This window comes from Rattus rattus, chromosome 1, assembly GCF_011064425.1.
Source record: "Rattus rattus isolate New Zealand chromosome 1, Rrattus_CSIRO_v1, whole genome shotgun sequence".
NCBI lineage: Eukaryota > Metazoa > Chordata > Mammalia > Rodentia > Muridae > Rattus > Rattus rattus.
The window spans coordinates 220,633,089-220,657,804 of record NC_046154.1 but is presented as its reverse complement, the minus strand read 5'-3'; positions in this window follow the sequence as shown (position 1 = coordinate 220,657,804).

Below are 24,716 nucleotides of genomic sequence, written 5' to 3'. Positions count from 1 at the left end.
TTCAATTTACTTTCACACACGCACACACACATACATACATGTGTGTGTGCACACACACATACACACACGTACACACACATACATACACAAACAATGCAGGTTCAATTTCTTGATTTCTTATCTCAACATTAAAATTTATAACATAATTATTTTCCATTACTGTCTTCATAACTACATAAAACTATGGACAGTGATTCTGAGAGATATGAGAACCTATATTGGCAAGAAAAATGGCAGGTAAGTAGAGCAAAATTTTTAATTATTTTCTTAAGTCTTTTTTCAAAATCTTCCCAAATGTCCATTGTTTTCAGCATTAAATGACTAATGTCTGAAAGTCTGTGGATGCCTTTAGAAAAAAATGATAGACATTTATGAATTCCTTAATTTATAGATAGATAATTTGTTGCAAGAGTTTCTGGAAAGTATTTTTTTGAAATAAAAATGATTTTACTTGCTTTGTCTAAAATATTTAAAATAAATAATTAAAAAAATCAAAATAATAAATATTAAAATATAGTACATGTGAAAATGTCTGTAAAGATACCAAAAATTTACCTGATAAAATTTCTAGATAGAGATATTGCTGTTTGGTATGTATTTTAAATTTGTAGACATTATTCTCAACAAAAAACAGTTCTTGTTACTCATTTGAGGGGGTAGATCTTGGCACTCATTTGAGGGGGTAGATCTTGGCACTCATTTGAGGGGGTAGATCTGATAATACCTAGAGCAATATTAGGACATTAAGATACAAAGATAATATTTATTGGGTCTTAACTGGAAGAAACTACAAAAACACTGGCTGTAAGTTGCACACTTCAGACTTGTTTAGAAACACCGAGAAATCAAAGTAACACATGACAAGATTGAGAAGCATGGGATAATTACTTTATCTCTTTGTTTAAAGTAAATTACACATTTTACATTTTGTACGTTGACAAGTAATATTGTAATATTCATGTTCTTTACATTTCTTCTTTATGCTATTTTGCAGCATTAGTGCTGAATGAAAAAGTGCTTCTTCATATTCTCACCAGTATAACACATATAATACCTTTTATCTTGCATGCTAAAGTGGAAATAACAAAGATTATGACAAGGTTTCTCCTCACTTAATATAATAGAGAAAATAATAGTTAATCAGACAGAGAAAAAGAACTAAAAGGTAAGAGTTTTAAAATTGCCTTTCAACGGGCAGAAAGAATGTGCATTTATAAAACTTAAGGGCTTTATAAGGAGATATTATGAATATCATTATGGACTCAGAAAAAAGATCAATATTTTGAAATCAAATGTATCTCTACATCTTAGCAATGAATAATCCAACAATGAAAATTTTAAAGATACACTTTGGAAAAACAATTTGATAGTTTCTCAGAAAATTGAGAACAGTTCTACCTCAGTACTCACCTATACCACTGCCTCAGTGGGAAAGGATGTGCCTAATACCTACAGAAACTTGATGTGCTAGTGTGGAGGGATAATCATAGGGCCTCTACCCTCTCAAAGGAGAAGGCACATGAGGATGACAGAAGGATTGTGGGAGTAGCTGATTGGGAAGGGACAGTGAACAATAAGATTCATAAAATGACTTTGAAATGTTCGGATTCCTCAGGTAAAAGAAATTGCATTTTGATAAGCAGCGAGGACCTTCATTTACAAAATTATTTCAGGCTATATAAGATACTATGAAGATCATCAAAGATGGAATAAAGATCAATATTTTGAAATCAAAATTATGTCTATATAAGTCTATGAATAATCCAAGAAAATTTTTAAATAATTGTGTGTGTGTGTGTGTGTGTGTGTGTATGTGTGCGTGTGTGACTGAAGAGTCAAAGAGGTAACTTAGTGTTTAGTAGAATGTTCTCCCCTTTCAGAGGAACCAAATTGGTCTCAGGGAATCTGTGTCTGTCACCTCACAAATATCTGTAACCACAGTACATGAGAAACAAATACACTTTGGTCTCTGTAAGCACCTACACACACATGGTCATTAACTCATACCTACAGACAGACACACTTTAAAATTTTTAATAAGTAGTGAAGGAGCCGAAGAGATGGCTCAATGGGTATGAGCACTGCCTCTTCTTCCTGAGGTCCCGAATTCAATTCTCAGCAATGATACCTTAAATTACAAACATCTATGAGTTCTGATGCCCTCTTCTGGCATGGAGGTGTGCATGCAGATACAATACACAAACATAAACATAAAATAAATCAATAAAACATAAATATAGACATAGATAAATAAATAAACATATCTTTAAAAAAGTATTGAAGGATGAGAAAATTTGAGAGAATATTTATTTACACAGAAAACCTTATGGAGGAAGGATCTATTTCATTTTATTTTTTCATTTTATTTTTTATAGGTTATTTTATTTATTGACATCTCAAATGTTATCACCCTTCCCAGTTTCTCCTCCGCAAACCCCTATTCCTCCTTCTTCTGCTTCTATGAGGGTGCTCTCCCATCCACATACCCACTCTCCCCTCACCACCCTAGATTCCCCTATGCTGGTACATCTATACTTCACAGGATCAAGGGCCTTCCCTCCCACTGATGCCAGATAAGGCCATCCTCTGTTACATATGCAGCTGGAACCATGGGTTCCTACATGTATATTCTTTGGTTCTAATATGGTGCCTGGGAGCTCTGAGGTTCTGGTTGGTTGATATTTTTGTTCTTCATATGCTGTTGAAAATCCCTTTATCTCTTACAGTCTTTCCCTTAACTCCTCTATTGCGGTCCCTATGCTCAGATTGATGGTTGGCTATAAACATCCACATCTGCATTGATCAGACTCTGGCAGAGCCTCTCAGGAGACAACTACATCAGTCTCTTGTCACCAAGCACTTCTTGGCATCAGTGACAGTGTCTGAATTTAAAAGATATAATTTTCAGAAAGTAGTACACATATGCACTTTAAAATGTATTATCTTTAATAATACCTCATTTGTAAATATAAGATAATGTCTTTCAAAGTTGAAGCAGGTATTTTCCCCTACAAAGTGAAAAGATATTTCAAAATATATACAATAATTGCTTGGCAAAATCTTTTAAAAAATAAAAGAATTTTTTAATTATTATTTTTAAAAACAAGTCAGAGAACTTTTGCCTTATTTTACGTGTTATTATAAAAAAAAAAGAACAACAAGAAATCAACAGACCAGGTAGCTCTGAGGACCCATCTTTCCAGTGAGCTAATGAAATACAACAGAATGTGTCAGAATCAACTTCTTGGGACTCGAGGAAACCGTCTAAGGTTTGCAAGGAGCCAAATGAATGGGAAATCAATGACAAGTCACCCTGAAAGCTGTCATGTATTTTCAGTGCCTTTCTTGTCCTTGTACTTCCCAGTCTTGAATTCATCAGCATCCTAAAGTTGACAGGCTGTTACCACTGTGCAACCTTTCCCTTGGCTCTAGAATGAGTCAAGTAAACTTTCTTTTCAGAGAATGGTCCCTTTGAACGTAGCTACTTTCTACCTGAGGAGTTAGTGCAAACTGCTTTGGTCTCTTTCAGCTGAACTTCAACTCTCTGCTAGGAAAGGGAAAGAGCAGTTTTTTCCTGAAAGGAAGAGAACAACACTTCTGCCACCACTGGCAAGGATGAAGGTGAGATAACCAGAAATCCAGGGAGAAAGAATTGAAACAAGAGGTTACCGGCACCAATATGTCATTGGAAATTTCCTCTGCTTATTTCAAAATGTACAGAAATGGTAGTTTCAGCATTTCTCCAAGTAAAGGAGGTGCTTAAAAAGACTTGAGAAGTCCTGAAGGTTTTCTCCCTAATAGTGGATTTTAATGCTCAACAAAAACACTACATTGACTAACAGAGAATGAGGAGCTTCAGAGGCAGGAGCCAAGCAGAACTGGACCTCACAGACAGCAAGATGATATGTGTTGTGCTTTACCTATCTTTCCCTATGCTTTTATCTTGAGGCACTTGTGAAAATCTCTGGCAATGAGAAATCTATACCTTAAACAAACACTTCTACTCTGAGAGTCTCTGAATAAGTGGTTGATTTTAGAAGCATTCAATTAGTAAACAGGCCAAAATAGAAGACTCAAATAAAATGTATGTTTTCTTAAACATATTCAACAATCTGGCTTTCTTTTTGGTTCCAGGTAAAATAGTTGTTACTTAATAGCTTGGAATATTCACCTCTTAGAATACTAAAAGTTCTCTGAGATGAAAGGACTCAGAATTTTCTGAAATTTATTTTTCAACCTCAAACTAAATACTACCACACTGTTATATATAGGAATTTATGATTCCTGACACCTAAACCCAATGAATAAGACTTCAAAATAATAGTTCAGTGCAATAAGTGGTTATAGAAATACAATGCCATCATTTTTCCAGCTGATGTAGCTCTGGAGAGTTAATAAGTTTATCACATAAAAATGAAGGTGTTGAGAGCAGACCTGGGGCACTGGCTCTGCACTCATTCCTACAACACTCAAAGGAAGCTGGGTGCTCTTACATGCCCAGGATCACAGGATTAGGTGTTCTGACACATCTAGAATCACAGGATCAAAAGATCAGAGAGGAAGCCTGACTTCTAGGAGATTGGACACACCCAGGAGCACTGGAGCTCTGCCAAACTCAAGATTACAGTTGAGGCCACAATATCTTTTTTAATACCCTGTGTAACTGGGACCCCCAGAGGAACCAGGGAAATATGAATCCCTCCATAGCCAGAGTCATGGATTCCTTCTGACTTGCACCTGTCTCCAGTACAGACCCATGGCTCTGGTTCCCTAGCTACTCTGGCAAAACCCAGAGAAAGACTGACCCCCACAAACTCTGACACAACAGGATCTCAGGAGCTTGATCACACTATGATTTCAGGATCCCAGAGCCAGCTTGACTTTCAGGAGCTCTGAACCAACCAGGATCTCAGGATCACAGGACCCCAGAATCAATCACAGAATAACAGAGACAGGTAGACTCTGAGGAGTTCTGACATAACCAGAATCACAGAAGGGACAGGCTAAAATCAGAGACAGCAAGGACAGTTAGCACTAGAGGTAAACAATGGCAAGGGGCAAACACAAAAAATAAGCAACAAAAACCAATGCTACTTGACAACATCAGAACCCAGTTCTCCCACCACACCATACCATACCACACCACACCACACCACATCACACCACACCACACCACACCACACCACACCACACTAACACACTGCAAAGCAAAATTCAGACCTAAAAACCCATCTCATGAATATGATAAAGAATTTAAGAAGGATATAAATAACTCATTTAACAAATACAGTAGAACAGAAGTAAATAAGTAGAAGCACTTAAAGAGGAAACAAATAAATCACTTAAAGAAATACATGAAAACACAATCAAACAAGTAAAAAAATCGAACAAAACCATCCAAGATTTAAAACAAAGGAAAATCGAACATTAAAGAAAGCACAAAGGAAGGCAGCCTAGAGATCAAAAACCTAGGAAAGAGATCAGGAATCACAAATTCAAGCATTATCAACAGAACAGAAGAGAGAATCTCATGGGTACAAAATACCCTCGAAGACTTTGACATGACAGTCAAAGAAAATATAAAAACTAAAAGCCCCTATCTCAAAACATTGAAGAAATCCAGAACACAGTGAAAAGAATGACCCTAAGAATAATAGGTATAGAAGAAAGTGAAGATTCTCAGTTCAAAGGCCAGCTAATATCTTCAAAAAATTAAAGAATAAAATGTCCCTATGATAGATAGATAGATATACATATATACAGACAGACAGACAGATAGATACTCATAAACATACAAGTAGCCTACAGAACAGCAGAAAGATGGGACTAGAAAAGAAATTCCTTTCATCATGCAATAATTAAAACAACAAATACAAAGAACAAAGAAAGAATATTGAAAGTGGTAAGGGAAAAAGGTCCAGGGTAACCTATAAAGGGATACCCATCAGAATATACAAGACATCTCAGAAGATCCTGGGCAGACGTCATAAAGACCCTAAGAGAAAAATATGCCAGCCTAGGCTATTATATTCCGCAAAATTCTCAATTACCATAGAGGGAGAAACCAACATATTCCATGACAAAACCAAATTTAAACAATATCTTTCCACCAAGCCAGCACTACAGAGAGTAATAGAAGGAAAACTCCAAGCAAGGAGGGAAAATACATCCAAGAAAATGCAAGAAACCAATCTCATATCAAGCCCAAAAGAAGATACTGACACAAACATAATCCTACCTCTAACAAAAAAATAAAAGGAAACAACAGCCATTTGTCCTTAATATCTATCAAAATAAATGGATTCAATTCACCAATAAAAGGACATCGACTAGCAACTTGGATATAAAAACAGGAGCCAGCATTTTTCTGCGTACAGCAAACACAACTAAGTAACAAAGGCAGACATTACTTCAAAGTAAAAGCTAAAAAAATTTTCTAGGCAAATGATCCCAAGAAACACGCTGGAGCAGCATTTCTAGTATCCAATAAAATAGACTTTCAACCAAAAGTAATCAAAAAGATGGGGAAGGATACTCCATATTTATCAAAGAAGAATCCAGCAGGAGAAACTCTCAATTCTGAGCATCTATGCCCCAAACTCAAGGACACCCACATTTGTATAAGAAGCATTACTGAAGCTCAAAACACACATTGAATCTCACACAATAATAATAGGAGAAACTTTAATTCCCACTCTCACCAATGGACAGATGATGGAAACAGAAACTAAACAGAGACTCAGTGAAACTAACAGAAGTTATGAACCAAATAAATTTAACATATATCTACCAAACATTTCACCCTAAAACAAAAGAAGATACCTTCTTTTCAGTACCTCACAGCACCTTTTTCAAAATTGACCATATAATCAAACACAGAACAGGCCTCAACAGATACAAGAAGATTGAAATAATCCCATGTGTCCTATCAGATCACCATGGACTAAGGCTGTTCTTCAACAACAACAAAAACAATAGAAAGCCCACATACACATGGAAGCAAAACAACTACCTATTTAAAGATAACTTGGTCAGGGAAGATATAAAAAAATAAATAAAAGAATTTTTAGAATTTAATGAAAATGAAGACACAACATACCCAAACTTATTGGACAAATAGAAAAAGTGCTATGAGTGCTTCCACAAAGGAACTGTTCAGAGAACACACCGACAGCAAAAATCACATATGAAAACTCCAGAACAAAAAGAAGCAAATATACCCAATAAAAGTCAATGGCAGGAAATAATCAAGTTCGGGGCTGAAACCAACCAAGTTGAAACAAAAAGAAGAATACAAAGAATCAAAAACAAAGAAACAAACAAGAGCAACAACAACAGCAGCAACAACAATAATAACAAAAACAGAAGCTGATTCATTGAGAAAATCAACAATATAGATAAACCCCTAGCCAGACTAACCAGAGGTTACAGAGACAGTATCCAAACTGACAAAATCAGAAATGAAAAGGGAGACCTAACGACAGAAACTGCAGAAATGCAAAAAATTTTCAGATCCTACTGTAAAAACCAATAGTCAACAAAACTGGAAAATTTAGATGAAATAGATGATTTTCTCAAGAATACCAGGTACCAAAGTTAAATGAAGGTCAGATATGCTATCTAAACAGTCCTATAACCCTTAAAGAAGTAGAAGCAGTAATTAAACATCTCCCAAACAAAAAATCCCCAGGAACAGATTGTTTTAGTGCAGAATTCTATTAGACCTCCAAAGAAGACATAATACCAATACTTTTCAAAGTATTTCATAAAATAGAATCAGAAGAAACACTACCTAATAAATTCTAAGAAGCCACAGTTACACCAATAACTAAGGCACACAAAAACTCAACAAAGAAAGTGAACTTTAGACCAATTTTGCTCATGAATATTGATGCAAAAATACTCAATAAAATTCTTGCAAATTGAATCCAAGAACATGTCAGACTGATCATTCACCATGATCGAGTAGGCTTCATCCTAGGGATGCAGGGATGTTTCAATATATGGAAATCTATCAACATAATGCACTATAAAAACAAAATCAAAGGGAAATAAAAACCCACATGATCACCTCATTAAATTAAAAAAATCCTTTAAAAATACAACACAACTTCATGCTAAAAATATTGGAAAGAATTCAAGGTCCATACCTACATATAATAAAAGGAATATACACCAAGCCAATAGTCAACATTAAATTAAATGGAGAGAGACCTGAAGCAATCCCATTAAATCAGGGACTAGACAAGGTTGCACACTCTCCCCCATCTATTTAATATAATATTTGAATTTCTAGCCAGAGTAATTAAGTAACAGAAGGAGATCAAAGGAATATAAAAGAGGACTTCTAGATATCACTATTTGCAGATGATAGGATAGTAAACATAAGTGCCCCACAAAAAAGTCCAAGTGAAAACAACTATATCTGATAAACAAGTGGCTGGATACAAAATGACTCTTAACAAATCAGTAGCTTTCCTCTACTCAAAGTATTTCTTTCTCTTTGGCTGAGAAAGAAATTATGGAATCCACATTTTTGGTCTTCCTTCTTGAGCTTCATATGATCTGTGAATTCTATCTTGTGTATTCGAAGCTTAGGGACTAATCTACTTATCAATGAGTGCAAACCATGTGTGTGTTCTCTTTGGAGACTGTGTCACCTCAATTTTTAAGAATGTCTTTGATACATTTGGATATTGGAGTTGGAAATCTTCTACTTACTGGTTTTAGTAGTTTTATACACCTTTTCTCCCCTCGAGTCAAATTTACCCTCTAACAACAGGCATACAAATCAATGCACTTTGCCACTAATTACTGTATTATGTCGTTTAACTACTTTTTTATTTCACATATGCTTGTATTTGCCTTCATTTGTATGGTCGCCATGCTTGTGCATGGTGTCTGAAGAGATTAGAAAAGGCCATCAAATATCTTAGATCTGAAGTTATAGATAATTGTAAATCATCATTTTGCTGATGGGAAAAAAGAGTAGTAAGTTCTCTTAGCTGCTAAACCATTTCCCCAGAGTTCTGGTGTATAATCTTGACTGAACATGCTTACTAAAATGGAAAATAAAATGAGAAAAATATTCAGTAACCAGTTTTGTCGATTATTTCGTTCATATTATTCTGTTTATCACATATAACTTAAAATGCAAAAGTCATCTACTTGCATGTTTAAACATCTTTTCTAGGTCACATTACATAACCCATTCTACTGAGCTTTGGGTTTAGCTCTTGATCTGAAACTGAAAGATACATTTGAAGACCTAAGGTGACCCATCAATGGATGACAAGCCAACTGTCTCCAAGTGTATCATCACAAGTTCCTTCAGAAAAAAAAGGGTGATAATATGAAGGCAAAAAGAAAAATATACCTTGGATTAATGGCAAAGAAAACATTATTATTCAAAAGTTACTATCTATACTGACTTCATGTTTTAATTTTCAGAAGGTCATTCTATCCTATTCAAAAATTTTCCTTTATTAAAAGGTGAACAGCCATATTAGGAATTCAATGCATATTACAATTCAGCTATACACACAATGGAAATAGATTTACTTTGCAAAACCTTGACCTTGAGGCTTCATAACAGTATAGGTAGAGATATTTTAAGGTCATTAATACAGAGTTTTAACTACAACATTGAAATCTAGAGCCCATTGCTTTTACCAACTAATTTTTCCAGAAGCATCAGGGCATGGAATCAGCACCATTAACTTAAACAAAATATTCGATGGTTTTAAAATTAAGGCCATGCATTACTTACCTCCTGTAACTATTGATGAGGAGTATCTATATGCTTTCAATATTTTGTACACCATTATTTACATATCCTATCCCAGGCATCTGGTTTATCTTTAACATTAATATAATAATTTTCAGTGTCTTTAAATCTATTCAAGTTCAAAGCCAACCCTAGATATTCCAGATGCAATAAAGGAATTTATATTTCACGTTCTGTTATTTCTGTATGGTTTAGTATCTGAATATGTACCATTTAAAGCTTAGTCAGCATGAAAAGTTGGCATATACTAAAATATCTTTTGCAGGAGACTAGCACTGTAGAATTGATCTAGCTTGGCTGAAAACTCTGAACCATGATACTAAGAACCTTGGGACTGTTCAATAGAAGATACCATCAGGTGCCTTCAAGAACTTCAAATAGTATGAGTTAGAGTTCCTCAGAGGACCAGAACTAAAAATGAGTGTTTTTACAGAAAAGGATGAATTAATAGAGTGCCTTACAGCATGTCATCCAAAGATGGTTGTCTTCTGACAGGTAGTCAAAAACTCCAGTTGTTGTTCAGTCTGCTAGGCTACATGGCTCAGCTGATCTTGAATACACATTGGAATCCAAAATACCTAGGCTCTCATACCAGTGAAGGAACATCTTGCAGCTGGATACATTGTCTTGCAGCTGGATAGATGAAGTGGTCAGAAAGAGTGAGAACAAGCAAGATTATAAAGGATAATTGATTTTCCTTAAAGTCTGCTGACTATGAACTTTAATTAAGTATGGACTTCAGTCTATTTAGATTAGTAAAATAAAGACACGATTTAACAGGTAAACGAACATGTTTATACTTATGTTACTCATAGAAACTTAACATAAATTCAAAAGTTTTCTTCTTCTCTGTCCTTCTCTGTCAGATCTATAATGCATCTACAGACCTCAATCAATCAGTATTAGTTCTTACCATTTTTATGATCCTATGAAGAAATATCCTCAATAAGTTGCACCAAGGCTGTACCAAGTTGTCTGAATTTTAGTTAGTACCAGATATAGTCCATGTTAAAACAAAAAATGGTCATCACATTGATAAACCAGGCCAACTGTATTAGCCAGGGTTCTAGAGACTAACAGAAAAACTTGTAGAACGAATGAATTTGAATCTCTCTGTCTCTGTCTCTGTCTCTGTCTCTGTCTCTCTCTCTTTCTGTCTGTGTGTGTGTGTGTGTGTGTGTGTGTGTGTGTGTGTGTGTAATATCTGGCTGTAGGTCTCCATGTTTATTCCCCTATTTCATAGGAGGAAGCTTTTTTGATGATTACTCAATAGGGTACTGATCTATTAATATACAAAAATATTATTAGGAGTCATTTAATCGTTTTTAGACTAGCAGTAATTTTATTTTACTATAGTTCTGTGAGATATCAATTTCCTGGTGATTGCTCACACAAGAGATGTTAGGCATGTGAGAATGTATTTTATCTCACTATGTGGATCTTAAGTGGAATCAGATATTTTTTGGTTACTCTCATGAGTAACCATTGCTCTAGCATATTTTGAAAGTAAGACTGATTGTATGTCAAATGTTTTGTGGTTGTTTTGGTGTTTACATTTCTGTTCTGGTAGCTTGCAGCATAATTTCCTATCCCAAGGACACTAGACTATATGGATGAATTTTCTATGTAGGCACCAGCTTGAGCTCTATATTGCAGTAAGTAGAGTAGGTGTTGTCTTCAAAACTTATCAGTATTATCAGTTTGTAAAGAGCAATCTATGTCCTTGGCAACAGCCTAGAGTTTTTGGGAAATCTCAAGGGACTCCTTTGGCCAACAGCACAAATATATATAAATCAGTTATAGTAGTGTAAACTTTCTTGATCTCTACCATTACTTTGATACAAACTACCATTATAAAGATGTAACATGGCTGTGTAAACGTGAGCTGAATGAGGAAAACAGACATGCTAACATTGAATGGAAAAGATCAGGAGGAGTCGTTTAGAAAAAAAGCTACAGCATTAAAGAATGTTGACAGTGGGTGAAATAATATTTCCCAAGAGAGCATAATAATTTGTTATTCAATAAGAAATGGTCAGTCTAAAAATGCACATATGAATGAAATATTCAGACTGAGCAGTCTGTACTTACCTATTTAGCAATATATACATACATAGATATTTTACAGTACATATATAAAGACATATAATGTATACAACAAAAATAATGAAAAAGACACAATGAATTTTAAAAAGAATAGGAAACTGTACTTGGGAAGATTTGGTGGGAAGAAGAATAATCTATGTATTTATACTACCAAAAAAATACAAAAATTCAGATATTTGTATAGTTACTAAATATTAATATTTATTAATTAATATCAAATTTAGATATAATTAGTAACTTAAAAACCCAGGTTTACACATGCTTTAATGTTATACATAAAGCACATATCATATACTTCATTAAGTAATCTCACTGAGATTGACTATTGAAAGATACATGACAGTACCTTCTAAAGATAATGTGAATGTAGGTGCAAACGTAGGCATGTAAATTTCCCACAGATACCTTGATCAATTTCTACATATTAGTTGTTTTGAAAAGAGAAATTCATTTTCACACAGATCTGGAGTTCTAAGCTTGAAAAGAATAAAATGTTATTGCCATGTTCCCTATCAAGTCTCCAAGAGAGAACTTTTCCTTATGTGCTGTATCTTCTTTTGTTTGTCATCATATCTTGACTCATGACAATATCATCCCAATTTCTTTGCCATTTTAATGGTTTTGCTGCTTTGATACATTCTCCTTGCTGTTTTCTTACAAAAGCATCTGAAGGTATTGGGAACCTTACTGGATAATCTAAGATACTGTTCACCTTAGATTCTCAAACAAAAGCATATTTACAAACCTTGTTTTATTACACAGTACCATACAAATGTAGATATAAGAAAAATACCTGATAACACAATGCCTAGTTTGGTCTAGGTGTACGTTGGGATAAAAATAAATGATATAAAGTAGAAAATCCTGCCTCTAAACTTCCCTTTCTACAACTATAATACTAGCATGGAAAATCATTAACTCTTATTCAAATTAGAAAAAGATGATCAGTTAAAGAAAGATTTTTACCTGTGCTTTAACATAAAAATGTCTAATGAAAGAATTGTGGTTTGTGATACAAGCAGTGTACTGTTCATGGTGTGCAGACAGATGCTGACAGTCATAATTAGTCCTGTAAATCAGAAAGTGCATACTGCCACAGTGCAAAGAGAACTATCTTTGAAAGTTTACATAAAATGTACAAAATGTCAAGGTTTTGAGGCATTCATCCCAAAGCTTAGCTCATAAAATGTTTTGTGCAGTTAAGATAGAAATCAGCCCGATAAAAGTGCCACACGTGGGTCAGGTCTAGTTTGCTAAGCTAATTAAGGTGCTTTGTTTAATGTCATGAATACCGTAACAGTTCACCGCTTATTGATTTCTAAGTGCTAAAAATAGAAGGAAATATGTGAATAAAGTGGTAAATCAGCATTACAAAAGTTTTACTTGGCCAAAGAAGAAAATTGCTGATATTCTTCATTTGAAGTAGGTAAAATGCAACTGACGAAACAGATGACCTTTCTGTAGCTTAAAAATCTAACTAGACCACAAATGAGTTGAGACTTATTTACCAAAGAAAACAGTTTTTTTCTAATGTAGTCCACCAATATTTGAAATAAATATGAATTTCTCTTGGTATCTGCTGGTAGGTACACAAATCTACCCTCTGCTGTCTGTTCATACAACCAAGCATAACGGACAGCAGTACCTGAACTTATATGGTTAAAAGGGGGAAAAAAAGAGGTTATAAGAAGTGGAAGGGTATAGGAAGGATCTGGAAGGAGTTGGGTAGCAAAAGAGGAATTCCTTAAGGAGATTTTTCATTCTGCAAATACTCTAAATGAGCAAAGTTTAAAAGTAAAATTTAAAATGCATGCGAGTGCTATAGAACAGGCATTTTCTTCTTGGGTCAATGTAACATAACAACATTAATTCAGCAATAGAAAATGTTTCAAATCTGAAATATTTGTTGTATGCAGGATGTCAAAAATATGAAATCCTAAAGTTTTGGGTGGGGGACTCAAATGCAGTACACTAAATATAGTAATTACAATCTCCTACAAGAGAGAATAGAAGTCACATCAAAACAGTTTTCTGTAGAATGCATACATAAAAAAATAAAAATATGAAGAAAACTAAAATCTGAGCCATTTCTGGACCTACTCATTAAATTATGGAATTCTTTAACTATATGTTGTAAAATGGTTCAAACTATTTTCTTACACTAGAAATTCTTCTGATTAAGCACATAAAATGAAACAGTAATTCAAGCATTTTAATATTACCTGACACATCTTATTGCAACTACTTTTGTGTATTTCTAGATATATTTTTAATGTTTACACTAACATTTTGGAAATAAAAATTTATTGGAAAATAACTTGATACCAAATATTTGATGTGTGTGTGTGTGTGTGTGTGTGTGTGTGTGTATGTGTGTGTGCTTAGGTTAGGTAAAAATATTGTATAGAATTCAATTTTTAGATTTAATAATTATGTATGATCTACAATTATGTTTAATTATACTTAAGTAATTATATACTACAAATGTTTAAATTTGGAGCAAAATTTGAAAAACTTTAAAAAAAATATTTGCTGTTCTAGAATATTATTTTAATAGATTTTTTTCTTATACTTAGTGTTAAAAGAACTATGTTTTAATTTGGTCAACAAAGAATCTGGTTACAAGGTGAAAAAGTGAATCATATTAAAGGCTGAACATGTACAGCTTCATGTGTGACCTCTAAAAGTGAATGGCTCCTAAGTCTTTAGATATAGCCACAGGCTTTATCTGTTCTGTATGACCGACATACCAATGCCTGTTTCTAAATCTACAAATCCCTGATGATCTATGTTCTTTCTTATCCTTAATATCTCAATCTTACTCAAAGATGAAAGGGAATAAGCTTCAGCTTATTGAGCTTGAGCTGAGAGTAGAGCTGTAAAACATTCGTGTTTATAAATCTTTAGGTGAAAGTTGGTATGTTCTAATGTTTTTGTCTAGCTATATTACTTGAAAGGCAAATAAACTTTAAAAATGCTAAGATGTATCTACCAGCTAGATATTGATACATATTCTTCTAAGGAGAATGGAAGAGAAAGTCTTGTGGAACATAGTACATATTTTCAAATGCTAGCATCTATGCCATTTTCCACTGGTCTCTCTGCACTACTGGAAGCAGGATTCAGCATTAAGAGCCAGGCCAAAAATAGCATGATATAGAACTAGCACTTGGCTCTTCTCTGGCTCTGGGAAGACTCTTCAGCTAAGCCACTAAATCAGTTTTAGTTTAGGTGTCTGCAGCAAGCAAGGCACTAGGAATTTCTCTGTGATAAACAAACAAGCAAATATGCTTAGAAAAAAAGCTGTTTTCCAGGTTTTTAAGAATTTACGCTTGGATATTAAATAAGAAAAATACAGAAAGTATTGCAATTGAGACAAAGAGGGATATGTGTTTACATAGATACAGATTAGATATAGATAGAGATTAGATATAGATGGATATAGATAGATATATAGATATATAGATAGATAGATAGATAGATAGATAGATAGATAGATAGATAGATAGATAGATATAGATATTTGTGCCCATAGGAAAATATAATTGATGAGAAAAATCATATATTAAAGAAGGATAAAAGCAATCCTATCAGAAATATATTTGCCAAATATGTGACAAATTTACTATCATTATTTAAAATACAATATCATATTGTAACTTATTGAATACAAGATTATTAGTAAACAATTATACAAATATTGGGGGATTAAATGTGGAAGAACTTTGCTATAGTTCATTTCCATTTAATAAAATGTGTAAAATATGGTAGAATTAGAGACGCTGGTACCTTATTAAATGTCCAATAGTGTTTCATGAAAATATCATTAGTAACAAATTAACATTGCCCATATAAACATAATGTATAGACATTTAACAGTGGCTATCATAGAGCATCAGTTATAATTAGTATTATTATTAAGAGTCAAAATCATATACTGTGCAATGAAGTTGCATAATATCACTTCTCTCATTTTCCATCCAAATTTTTATCTACAAGACCGAGCAAGAAGTGAAGATGCTAGGCAAACTAAAGATACTTAGAAATTTGTAATCTAGTATTTTAATATTAGCTTCTTGAAGTATGTGAGAATGGGTGAGAAGAACTGACAAGCAAATAGTAAGACAATATAAGGCTGTTTTATGAGAATAAGGTAAATTCAAGTAAACTTACAAATGAGGTGTTTTTCTTTAATTTAGAATATTAATATCTGATTTTACAACTTATATCATACACATGTCAGTGTTCTGGCTACATCTTAATCTTTACAAAGTGTCACAAACCTCAGGCACTGAGGTAAGCAACCAAATTGAAATTTCAAACTTCTGAAATAATTTTTACAGTTTTTTGGGCTTAGGGTACTGTGAAAAAGTTGATTCCCATATGATTGAAACAAAATCAGAAGTTGGGGAAACATAAACATATGCACACTGGGGCCAGAGCCCTTAAACAATTAACTATAGTGATGGAAATGAATTGTATATAAAATAAAATACTGAGGATGATAGCGAGAACTATTGGCATCAGGTAATGTGGACTGCTAATAAGGCCATGTTTCTGAGAGGAAGAACACACGACCAAATATATATATATAATCTTCCTGAATTCAAGAATGTCCTCTGTGTACTGTTATATTCCTTAAATATTAGGGTACTAGAATTATAAAGTAAAAGTAATTCATTGTTTTCAATGAATTAGTTCCAGGCAATTCTTAAAAAGCATGTGAAACGTGGAAAGGATACCTGGGCCATCTATTTAAAGCATATCTGTCATGACGAGATTGAAAGAAACTGAACTATTCATTGACAGAACCATTTAACAGTAGGAAGGCATTATGACTACATAACCAAAACTTAACTTTTAGGGTAATAATTTATGAAATATGATAATATCAACTGTTATATGTCCATTATATATTTACTTATATACCCACTCATATCTGTATTATTCAACTTGGTGACAAAGCAACACTGATAATGTATTATCAATGCAAAACTTTAGGAAATGTTGTGTTTTTATCATCCTTATTCTTTCAAGTCTGAAACTGTTTCAAATAGAAAAGGCAAATTAACTTACTTCCTGTCCTGTCTATTCCCCTATACATATCTCAACTATTAAGAGAGTTGAATGTATATGAATACTTCCTAATATTAAAACAAATTTCTGTTAAGCTTTAATTCACTGAAGTACACTATTTAAGGATTTTTATTCTGTGATTATTATAGATATTTACTAAATTGTTTGGATGGTCCAGCACAAGAGGAAGAGCTATTATATTCTGATTTACTATAAAATCTCGATAGGTTACAGAAGTAAGGAGAACTTTGTACTCATTTTGTGTATCACACAAGAAAAAATTACAACAGAGTTGGAATTAAAGAAATGTCCTTGCAGAAGGAAGCCAATATTATCCATAGCTCTACATATGAAAACATATTATTTTGAAGTAATTACTTTAAAAGAAATAAATATGACTTGAATGATGCCATAATATGGAGAGGGATTTTCACAAGGGAAATCTTATTTGATACTGGGTTAATGTGTTTGGATGCTGAAATAAACTATAGTTATATTTTAATATAGCTCAAAGAGATTTTTCCCAAATAAATTAAGATGATATTCCCCATCTCTGAAAATAAATAAGACCAGAGAAAATATTCCATTAGCCTCAGGTCATTGACTATGTCATAAAATATAAAAATGTTATTCCCACTTACTACACACTCCAACCCTCTCTAAGCTTCAGCAATGGGAACAAATGGTTGCTCTGCTTTAAGACTTAACACATATTTATAATTATTCTTTTTATTTTCCCTGACAGCTTCGCTATTTGTGCCCCTCTTTTTCTTAATGAGATATTAATTTTTCCATGTTTAAAAATTTACTTAAATTCCTAATCTCATAGTGACATTTTCATTATCATTTTGATCACTATGTACTTAACAAGGTTCTACATATATATATATATATATATATGTTTTTCAAATTTGTAGATTAGAACAAAGAACCTGCAGTTGCATCATACTTTAAATTGTTTAGAAAGTAAAATTAAGGAAGGTAAATTAATAAGAAATAAGAGGAAGGGAAATAGGGAGAACAAGGTACATTTATGCTTAAAAGTGAAATATTGTTTCTTACTATTTAGAAAGACCATTTTCTTTTCTTCTATGTCCTTCAGATCCAAGATATTTTACTTATCCTTGATGTTTACTTTAAATTTTAATGAATAATAAATCTTAATTATCATCATATTACCTGATGTATAGTGCAACCAAAAGGAAGAAAATAGAAATTAGACAAAAATTGGTTAGAAAAGGGAATTTTGATTGATATATTCAAATGCTTGTCTTATTAAATCCATAGAACAACAGAATATATTATAAATGTTTGAAAATCACGAAGATGTGTTACGTATATTAATTTCAAAAGACAAGAGCAAATTGAACTACAGCCACATTTCAATAAGCCCTATATTTTCAAGCAATTTTAGTGACAGATATGTGAATTCAAGTAATACTGCGAACAATAAAGATTTTTAGGGTATTTGGCATATTAAAATAATTAACAAAGCTACAAAATTTAACTTAGTGTACCAAAGAATCCTAGCTGCATAACAAGAATTAAAGGCTGAGTTTAATAAAAGCACTGACTCTCCAATTAGGTTTCATGCTGGTTCCTTTGCTGCATTAACCTAGATTAGATTCTCACTAGATTAGATTCTTCCTCAACTGTGAAAATATATATTTTAATTATTTAAGGAGCTAAGAATCTAAATTCAGAACCACTACTTCCTCAACCTAAATCCATCCCTCAGAATGTGCAGAAGTAAAAATGTGTGAATTCAAGAAGTTCTTGTGCTATCTCTCTCACTATTTGGGTCTAACTGAGGGAAATCAAGTTGTAAGACTTTTCCCCAAGAGCCCTGTTCTTCTAGGCCATTTTCTTCATTGAGAAATAGCAATCTTGAGCAACACAAACATTTATTATAAATCTGCACTCTACATTTTGTAATATAATTTTATTCTCCTAACTTCATTACTCATATCGATACTTTTATCATCTAAACATTTAAACTTTACATCTAATCATGCAACTTGTATATCTACCAACATCTTGGCATATATGTAAGTCTCCTACTTAATGTTTTAGATAAATTTCCTGCTTATATAGACTATATGTAATAGGAGGAAAGGAAAAATAAGCTCTTTTTAGTAAGAGTGATTGTGAGAATAAGTGAAATATAGACAAAATGATACAACTAATATGAAGCTAATTCTGAAAAGGAATGAGAAATCACACTCTCAGACCATTGAAGAAAAAGAAATGTTCTGAGGGAAATGTTCTAATATAAAAATTACATGTTTGTCATTGAATATATATTATACGAATGCAATATTTAGATTATAGAAAGATATATAGATGATAGGCAGACAGAAAGATAACCCTAAATATACAGGAGTAGTGTGAGAGTTTTTGAGTAATAAGAGAAATTGGAGGAGGCAGTTGAAGGTTTGCAAATAAAGTATAGTGATGTTTGTAAAATTTGAGTATTGATTATGAGTAATTCATTTCGGTGAATCTGTACAATATATTATGATTGGATTAATATTAATTTAATTACTAGTCCTTAAATTATATGTATTTTGTATTCTGTATCATTGAGTTTATATTTTCATTCACATTACTCAACTGTCTGTTTGTGAAATGGGATCAAAAGCAAATTATCTGACCTGGTTTACTGTAAACACTGTATAATTACTGCATTTCATTTCATGTCACTTTTCAAAATGCTATAGATGAGATTAAATCTAAAGGAACAGTGAGTAAAATATGGTATGATAGCGTCTGCGGAGAGTGGTTAGGACAGGGTTCTGTGCCACATAGTCTAGAGATTCTGCAGCCATATTTGCTCAGGGTAAGACGGGTTATCAAATATGATCCCCATATTGACAGGGAGGCAGAAGCTGAACTGAATAAAAACTGAGTGGGTAAAAATAGAAAAACATCAAGAAATAAGAATTAGATGGAACTAATGGACAGGCATGTTAGCCATATATTACATGCAATTATAAAACAACAATAATAAAAGTCTTCCTGTATTTTCTAATGTGCAGAGGAAAAGAAGCAGTGATCAAAATTAGAGTTTCCTCAGTCATTCATGCTGTGGGGATATGCATATGATATGGCAAACAGAGAGGATTAAAGAAGTGAGATATCTATATCTATGTCTATAGATATAGATATATACCATGTTCAAAAGTAAAATTAGGTTTCTTAGAGATTTTGGATTTCATATTAGAGAAGAAGTTAAAAATGAAAATGGATATGTATGACATCGGCCTAAGATCTTCTGGCTGTCATAGTCTCTGGTGTGAAGTCTGGTGTAATTCTGATAGGTCTACCTTTATATTTTATTTGACTTTTTTCCCTTACTATTTTTAATACTCATCCTTCATTTTGTGCATTTGGTGTTTTCATTATTTTGTGACAGAAGGAGTATTTGTTTTTCTGGTGTAGGCTTTTTGTAGTTCAATAGGCTTCTTGTATGTTTGTGGGTATCATTTTTTCTTTATGTTAGGGAAGTTTTTTTTTCTATAATTTGTTGAAGATACTTACTGGTCCTTTAAGTTGGGAATCTTCACTCTCTTCTATACCTATTATTCTTAAGTTTGTTCTTCTCATTGTGACATGGATTTCCTAGATATTTTAGGTTAGGGATTTTTTGCATTTTTCATTTTCTTTTACTGTTGTGTCAATATTTTCCATGGCATCTTCTGCCCCTGAGATTCTCTATTCTATGTCTTGTATTCTGTGTCTGCTCAGGGCACTGGTTCAGACTGGAAGGGACTTGTGCCCCTAGCTGGGCAGGGATTCTTGTATCCCTGTATCCCAGAGGTACCTGTGACTCCCTATGTTGTGGGCAGTAGTTGAGGCCTCCTCACTTCTAATCATGGGCATTAGAGCACCTGGGAGTGGAGCAGAGCCAGCACCAAAAATCCCAGCCTAAGCAACTATAAACATCAACACTCTCAATTACCATAGATGGAGAAACCAAGATATTTGACGACAAAACCAAATTTTCACAACATCTTCACACAAATTCAGCCCTACAAAGGAAAATAGATGGAAAACTATAATACAAGGAAGGAAACTAGACTATATAAAAAGCAAGAAATTAATTTTCTTTCAATAAGCCCAAAAGAAGATAGCCACACAAATATAATTCCACCTCTAACAACAAAAATAACAGAAAGAAACAGTTACTTTTCCTTAATATCTCTTAACATCAGTGAAATAATTCCCCAATAAACAAACAGACTAAGTAACTGGATACATAAACAGGACCCAGCATTTTGCTGCATATAGGAAATGTACCTCAGTGACAAGGACAGATATTACCTCTGAATAAAAGGTTGGAAACATTTTTTTTCCAAGCAAATGGTCCCAAGAAACAAACTGGAGTAGCCATTATAATATAAAGTAAAATTGACTTTCAACCAAAAGTTATAAAACAAACAAACAAACAAACAAACAAACCAAGGAAGGACACTTTATACATATCAATGAAATAAATCTACTAAGATGAACTTTCAATTCAGAATATCTATGCTCCAAATACAGGGGCACCCACATTAATAAAAGAACACATGAAACTCAAGAAGGATGACCAAAATGTGAATGCTTCACTCCTTCTTTAAAAGGGGAACAAGAATACCCTTGGGAGGGAATAGGGAGGCAAAGTTTAAAACAGAGGCAGAAGGAACACTCATTCAGAGCCTGCCCCACATGTGGCCCATACATATACAGCCACCAAACTAGATAAGATGGATGAAGCAAAGAAGTGCAGGTCAACAGGAGCCGGATGTAGATCTCTCCTGAGAGACACAGCCAGAATACAGCAAATACAGAGGCGAATGCCAGCAGCAAAGCACTGAACTGAGAATGGGACCCTCGTTGAAGGAATCTTAGAAAGGACTGAAAGAGCTTGAAGGGGCTCGAGACCCTATATAAACAACAATGCCAACCAACCAGAGCTTCCAGGGACTAAGCCACTACCTAAAGACTATACATGGACTGACCCTGGACTCTGACCTCATAGGTAACAATGAGTAGCCTAGTAAGAGCACCAGTAGAAGGGAAGCCCTTGGTCCTGCCAAGACTGAACCCCCAGTGAAAGTGATTGTTGGGAGGAGGGTGTTAATGGGGGGAGGATGGGGAGGGGAACACCCATATAAAGGGGAGGGGAAGGGGTTAGGGTGATGTTGGCCCGGAAACCCGGGAAGGGAATAACAATCGAAATGTAAATAAGAAATACCCAATTTAATAAAGATAAAAAAAGAAAAAATAAAAAGAAACATTACTAAAGCTCAAAGAAGACATAGCAACTCAGACAATAATTGTAGGAGAATTCAACACTCCACTCTCATCAATGTACAGATCATAGAAACAGAAACTAAACAGCGACCCAGTGAAACTGATAGAAGATGTGAACCAAATAGTTTTCACAGATATTTATAGAACATTTCATCCTAAAACAAAAGAATATACCTTCTTCTCAATGTCTCATGGCACCTCCTCAAAAACTGACCACACAATTAGTCACAAAACTGGCCTCAACAGATACAAACAGATTGAATTAATGCCATGCATCCTATGACATCACCACAGATTAAGGCTGGTCTTCAATATCAACAAGAACAAAAGAACATGGAAGTTGAGCAGCACTTTACTTGATGACAGCTAAGACACACGCACACACACACACACACACACACACACACACACACACAAAAAAAACTAAGAAAGAAATTAAAGACTGTTTAGAATTTAATGAAAATGAAGGCACAACATACCAAAACCTAAGGGATACAAAGAAAGCAGTGCTAAGAGGAAAACTCGTATCTCTGAGTTCCTTCAAAAGAAAGAAGTAGAGCATACAGTAGCTTGACACTACACATAAAAGCTCTAAAACAAAATGAAGCAAATTCATCCCAGAGAAGTAGACAACAGAAAATAATCAAACTCAGGGCAGAAATGAAGCATGTAAACAAAAAGAACTATATAAAGAATTTTAAAAAAATCAGAAGCTGGTTCTTTGGGAAAAAAAAAAAAAACAGTATTGATAAACCCTTAACCAGACTAACCAGCGATCACAGAGAAAGTATCCAAATTATCAAAATCAGAAATGAAAATAAAGACAGAAAAAGAGAAATGAGAAAATAAAAAAAACTATTAGATCTTACTACAAAAGCTTACATTCAACAAAGCTGAAAAATCTAGATGAAATGGACAATTTTCTAGACAGATACCAGGTCTGACCATTAAATCAGGATCACATAAGCATCTAAACAGTCCTGTAACTCCTGAAGAAATAGAAGCAGTCATTAAAAGTCTCCAAAACAAATAAAATAGCACAAGACCAGATGTGTTAACTGCAGAATACTATCAGAATGCCTAATACCAATACTATTCAAACTATTCCCAAAATAGAAACAAAGGGAATACTACCCAATTCATTTTATGAAGCCACAATTATACTTATACCTAAACTATACAAAGACAAAATAAAGAAAAAGAACTCCAGATCATTTTATCTAATTGATGCAAAAATACTCAATAAAGTTTTTTACACACCGAATCCATGAACACATCAAAACAATTATGCATCTAATCAAGGAGGCTTCATCCCAGGGAAACAGGGAAGACTCAATATATGGAAATAAATGTAATCCACTATGTAAACAAACTCGAAGGGAGGGGGGATAACCTTCATGATCATCTTATTAGATCCTCAAAAATCATTTGACAAAATTCAACTGCCCTTCAGGATCAAAATCTTGGAAAATCAGGAATTCAAGGCCCATACCTAAACATATTCAAAACAATATACAGCAAACCAGTAACCAACAACAAACTAAATGGTGAGAAATTTGAAACAATCGCACTAAATTCAGGGAGTAGACAAGACTGTCCACTCTCTCCCTACATATTCAATATAATAGTCAAAGTCCTAGCCAGAGCAATTATAGAAAAAAAGGAGACCAAATGGTGACAAACTGAAAGGGAGGAAGTCAAGATATCACTATTTGCAAATGATATGATTGTATACATACCATAGTTACCTAAAAAAATCTACAGAGAGCTTCTATAGCTGATAAAGAATTCCATCAAATTGCCTGTATATAAAATTAACTCTAACAAATGAGTAAACCTCCTTTATTCAAAATATAAAAAGAATTAGGAAAAATATATCCTTCACAATACTCACAAATACTATAAAATACATTGGTGTGACTCTAAACAAGCAATAAAAGATCTGTATGACAAAAACTTTGAGTCTCTGAAGAAAAAAATCCAAGATCTCAGAAGATGGAAAGATTTCCCATGGTCATGGGTTAGCAGGATTAATATAGTAAAAATAGCTGTCTTGCTGAAATCAATTATAGATTAACACAATACCCATCAGAATTCCAACTCAATTCTTCATAGACTTAGAAAGAACAATTTAGGGCTGGAGAGGTGACTCAGAATTTAAGAGCACTGACTGCTCTTCCAGAGGTCCTGAGTTCAATTCCCAGGAACCACATGGTGGCTCACAGCCATCTATAAATATAAAATAAATAAATCTTTAAAAAGAAAGAACAATTTGTAAGTTCATTTGGAATAACAAAAAAGGGGCAGGATAGTGAAAACTATTCTTACATTCTTATATATTACAGAACAATAGTGATAAAAAACTGTATGATATTTGTACAGACACAAGAAAGTAGATCAGTAGAATAGAGTGGAAAACCCAGAAATGAACCCATACACCTATGGTAAC